We start from the raw sequence: 5,302 nt of genomic DNA, 5'->3' as shown, positions 1-5,302 counted from the left end.
CTTCTGCTGCTGCCTCAGACCGGGCAGTGGTTACGGGGGGCACATGAGGACAGAAAATGCTCCCTCGGCCACATCACCCCTCAAGACTACGGGGAGACTGCGAGACTGCTGCTCTCGCGGCCGGAATGCGAGCGAACCTCCCCAGGGCAATTGGATAGATCCAGCTCTAAGAAGTTCCAGAATTTGAAAGGGCAGCTGGCCTCCGGGCTGGTTCTGCAGATCGTAGGAAAATTGTAGTGTGGGCCCCTGGAGTCACTCTCTGTAGGTCTGCTCCCTGCCACTTGCCAGTTCTTTTGGCTCTAGCCCGATGTCCTGTTTTCTGGTGGCCACGTGGCGACCCTGTGGGGAGGACAAATGCACCCACCTCTACCAGAAATCCACCCGAACTAGCCGGGAGGCTGCGGGGCTCTCCTACTCCATTCATGCCCAGGTGCTTTTCCACTATTAGCCCGCCCAGTTTTAATCATTTCATTATTTTTCATATAAAATTATAAGAACGTGTTCCAGCTGAGACTGGATTTCTACAACATTGATATTTAAGAAGCAAGAATCTAATACCATTGTAAACTTGCCAATAGATTTTCAGTTCAAAGTGGTAGAGGGATCACACACTTTTATCTTCCTTGTCTCTCTCAGTACTAGTGCAATGACCCTATAAACTCAAAAAGGGCTAAGAATGGACGAAGGGGATCACCTGTTGAGATTTCTGACCTCCAGATTTGTAAGAGAATAAATTTGTGTCATTTTAACTCATTAAGTTTATAGTAATTTGTTATAGCTGCAATAGAAAATGAATACAAGAGGTGTTATTAGCATTTAGTGGACAGATAACTAGCAGCACTAAATGTCCCGAAATGCATGAGCAGTTCCTTACAGTGAAGAATTATCTTACCCCAAATGGCAAGGGTCCCCTATGTAAGAAACACTGGAGATTATTCCAAAATATCTTTTCCTCTTTGCCAATGCTCAGGTTGGGAATGAGCATATGGCAAAATTCAAGCCAAAGTGATGTGAAGAGAATTTGGCCAGGTTTCCAATAGGTCTTTGGAGATCTCCTTCACTGGCAAGACACTAGTAAAGAAGCATATATGACCAGTTCTTCCTGGAAGCTGTCTTTCAGTTTCTTCAATCCTACAAAGGCTGATAAAGGTGAGGAAGCTGCAGAAGAACATTTGGAAGCCAGCAGAGTTTGGTTCAGGAGGTTTAAGGAAAGAAGCCATCTCCATGACATAAAAGTGCAAGGTGAAGCAGCGAGTGCTGATGGAGAAGCTACAGTATGTTATCCAGAAGATATAGATCATTGATAAAGGTGGCTACACTAAACAAATTGTCAGTGTAGACAAAACAGCCTTCTATTGGAAGAAGATGCCATCTAGGACTTCCATAGCTAGGGGTAAGTCAATGCCTGGCTTCAAAACTTCAAAGGACAAGCTGACTCTCTTGTTAGGGGCTGATGCAGTTGGTGACTATAAGTTGAAGCCAGTGCTCATTTACTATTCCGAAAATTCTAGAGCCCTTAAGAGTTATGCTAAATCTACTCTGCCTGTGCTCTATAAATGGAACAACAAAGCCTGGATGACAGCACATCTGTTTACAGCATGGTTTACTGAATATTTTAAGCCAACTGAAACCTACTGCTCAGAAAAAAAGGTTATTTTCAAAATATTACTGCTCACTGACAATGCACCTGGTCACCCTAAAGCTCTGATGGAGACGTACAAGGAGAGTAAGGCTGTTTTCGGGCCTGCTAACACAACATCTATCCTGCAGCCAGGAGTAGTTTTTACCTACAAGCATTATTATTTAAGAAGTACATTTCATAAGGCTATTGCTGCCGTAGATAGTGATTCTTCTGATGGCCCTGGGCAAAGTAAATGGAAAACCTTCTGGAAAGGATTCACCATTCTGAGTACCATTAAAAGCATCTGTGATTCTTGGGAGGAGGTGAAAATATCAACATTAGTAGAAGTTTGGAAGAAGTTGGTTCTGACCTTCATGGATGACTTCGAGGGGTTCAAGACTTTAGTGGAGGAAGGAACTTCAGATGCTGTGGAAATAGCAAGAGAACTATTAATGGAATTAAAAGTGGAGCCTGCAGATGCAACTGAATTGCTGCAATCTCATGACAAAACTTGAACAGATAAGAAGTTGCTCCTTATGGGTGAGCAAAGTGGTTTCTTGAGATGGGATCTACCCCTAGTGAACATGCTATGAACATTGTTGAAATGACAACAAAAGATGTAGAATGTTACATATACTTAGTTGATAAAGCATCATCATGGTTTGAGAGGATTGACTCTCATTTTGGAAGAAGCGCTACAGAGGGTAAAACGCTCTCAAAAGGCATGGCATGCTGCAGAGAAATCTTTCAGGGCAGGGAGAGCTAACTGGTGTGGCAACCTGCATCGCTGTCTTATTTTAAGAACTTGCCACAGCCAGCCCAACCTTCAGTTAATCGATAACCTATTTTAATCTTTTAAAATGTAATACTCGCCACCATCCTAAGAGATAGTCTATCATTTATTTGCCCACGTATTTAATGTTTTACTTTCTTCATAGAATGCAGGTTTGGGGGGATCATCAGTTACGAGTGAACCCAGCAAATATAGCTGAATAAGTGAGTGAGTGAATGAATGAATGACAATTCCATGCAGGCACAATCCTAGGCACTGACAATAGAAAAGGTGAGAAAGTCCTTTCTCTCTTAAGGCAAAGAAAGACTATAAAAAAATAGGTAAATATATTATTTTATTTCTGATTGTGATAAATGCTCTTCTTTCCTGTAAAGTAAAGCTGGTCAATGAACTTGAGAGTGACTTGTGGCAGAAGGATGGGATGTTAGATGAGCAGCCAGGAAGCCATCTCTGAGGAGGGGGCACCAGCAGAGCTTGAGGGTGGGAAGGATGTAGCAACAATAAGATTCTAGATGGAGGAAACAGCAAGTGCAAAGGCCCTGAGGTGGGCGCTTGGTATGGCCAAGGAGCAGGAGGAAGGCCATGGTGCCTAGAGCTAATGAGAGTTGCAGTGAGAGTTCAGATGAGGCCTTTGGGGACATCTGTAGTCTAAGAATTCTGGGTGTTATTCCAGTTGTTAGTAAAAGCCACAGAATTGTTTTGAATAGGGGACTGGCCTAATGTTTTTAAAGCTCACCCTGGCTTCTGTCTGGAGAATGGACTGTAAGGGACAGAGAGGCCCCAGGTGGATGGGGACTGGACGCATGCTGACAAGAACGATGGCTCCTGTGAGCCCGGGGCCTAAGGTCTGCTCTCAGCCCCTCCTGAGCACTTGCAGGAGGGATGAGTCGCTCTCCCATCTGGGCCTCCGTCTTCCCACTTATAAAATAGACGGCTCATGGGGCCATCTTTCAGGACATGTCAACCATGACACTCAGTAAACTTCTGGATCTGAGTCCTTATCCTTGTCGTTTGGGTTCAAAGACAGTAGATTGCCCTCTGCCTGCCTGGCCTCCCTGAGCAGCCAGCTGACATGCAGGTGACAAGGCCAGGCTGGCTTTCTGACGCTGTGGCTGGGGCGGGCGCTGGGCGCCACCGTGCCCTCTCCACTGGCTCCAGGAGGGGCTCGGCACCTGCTTGATCCTGCTCCTTGGCCAAAGCCAAAGGCAGGCACACCCAGCTTTTAAAACATCGGCTCGCTGGGGAGCCTTTGATCAGGCTGCATTTCTTGTTTTGCTCTTTGTTCTCCAAAAAGAACACATGGCTGCCCCTCAGGGCTCATCCCAGTGTCTCCTCGAGGAAGGAGGCCGCGTCTCTTCTGGGCCAGCCTTCCCCACGCCAGAACGCACTGGCCTGACAGAGAGAAAGGGTTTGGCCTGGCTGGACACTGAGTCTGGCTCCCTCCCTCCCTGCCTCCCGCGTCCCCTCTCCTTTCATCTCCCGAAGTGGCCGTCGGGCCTGCGAGGGGCCTGCGCCGAGCGGGTCACACCGCCTCCCCCACTTCCTCCGCCCCTCCCCCGCACACTTGCTTGTGCAGCTGCTCAATATAAATTCCTCACATACGTCTCCGGCCGGCCAGTTTATTTTTATAAACAATAAATAGGATGACATTCCTATGGTGTCCTTCTCCGGCCAGCCTGGTTTACAGAGCAGGGGAGACAGTGATGGAAGATGGGCCGGGTTTATACAGATGGCGGGCCGCATGTCGTAAATCTCATAAACGTGGAGCGAGGGTTTCTTCCCCCTAAGAAACACAAACAACAACAACTCACTCCCTCGCCCCCTTTTCCTTCTCTCCCCAAGATCACAAGACATTATCGAGGCCTACAAATCACCACCAGATGATATTAAGTTGCTTCAATAACACTCTGGGTCCCTTCCGGTGTGTTATTTTTCTTCATTAGAAACGATAGCCCTAGTGCACCAAATCCTCTTTCCCTCTCTTCAAAATTTATAGAGCGCAGCCTCTAAACTAATTGTTAGTTGCACACTAGGCCGCGAGCTGTTTGTCCACGGAGCAATCACCTCCGAGGCCCTGATTAAAGGCAGGGTGATGCAGACGGGTGAGGAAAATGAAACGCCAGGCAGGGTGGGCAGGGGGTCCTGTCATCATCTGAGCACGAGAGCGACAGAGAAGTTCCCTATCCGTCACCCCTCCTTGTTCAAAGCCTGAGATGTGACAGGTGCTGGTGTAGACCGCTGACTTCCTTTATGGCATTGTGAACCAAAGCGCCTTCCAGATCAACGCCTTCCCAGGAAAGAGGGACCTTTGCTCAGATTCTGTGTGTCACCCTCCCAGGTCGCGGCACTTCCCACAGCTCATAACTTCTTTGACTTCCCTGGGAAGAAGCAAAACCAGAGATGGCTTTGCTCGGGTCAGCCTGAGTCCCCTGAGCCTACCGCGTTGCAGAAGTCCTCCACATCTGGTGGCAAAGCTAGGTGTGCTCTCACCCAGTGACCGTCAGGTGCTGTCCCCACGCCCCACGTGCTGTCAACTCACGCCACGCCCGCTGTCCTCCCCCTGGCAAGGCAAACCTGGAAGCCCCAAAGTCACGATGAGAGATGTTGTCCGACTGCTGCCTTTTGAAGACAGAGAAACTGAGGCTCAAGACAGGTAGGACTTCCCCGACGTCACACAGCAAGCTGGTGCCCGAGCGAGTCTCCGGCCTCCGTCGGGAGCACTGGCGCGCTGGGAACAGCCATCGGAGGCAGAACGTTAATGCAGAGTATGTCACAGCAGGCTCGGATGCCGCAGCTGATGCCCATGACGGCTGCCAAAGGGCCGCGGCTCGCCGGAGCCAAAGCCCGGAGGAAAGGCAGTTCTTGTCTGGAGGGTTCTCCCAGTGGTG

The 5,302-nt window shown here is 48.6% G+C and overlaps 1 long non-coding RNA gene across 1 annotated transcript; it reads right to left on the bottom strand.

Annotated features, from left to right (window-relative positions):
* Nucleotides 1-4,017: 4,017 nt before the first annotated feature.
* On the bottom strand, nucleotides 4,018-5,098 carry LOC142862556 (uncharacterized). Its single transcript, XR_012913631.1, has 2 exons — nucleotides 4,989-5,098; nucleotides 4,018-4,197 (listed from the first exon to the last, which is right to left on the bottom strand). It is a non-coding gene; the product is annotated as an uncharacterized LOC142862556 (long non-coding RNA).
* Between the last annotated feature and the right edge of the window lie 204 nt (nucleotides 5,099-5,302).

The sequence above is a fragment of the Microcebus murinus genome, chromosome 20, assembly GCF_040939455.1.
Source record: "Microcebus murinus isolate Inina chromosome 20, M.murinus_Inina_mat1.0, whole genome shotgun sequence".
Taxonomy (NCBI): Eukaryota; Metazoa; Chordata; class Mammalia; order Primates; family Cheirogaleidae; genus Microcebus; species Microcebus murinus.
The sequence above is the reverse complement of the archived record's forward strand: the minus strand, read 5'-3'. Positions and strand labels throughout refer to the sequence as shown.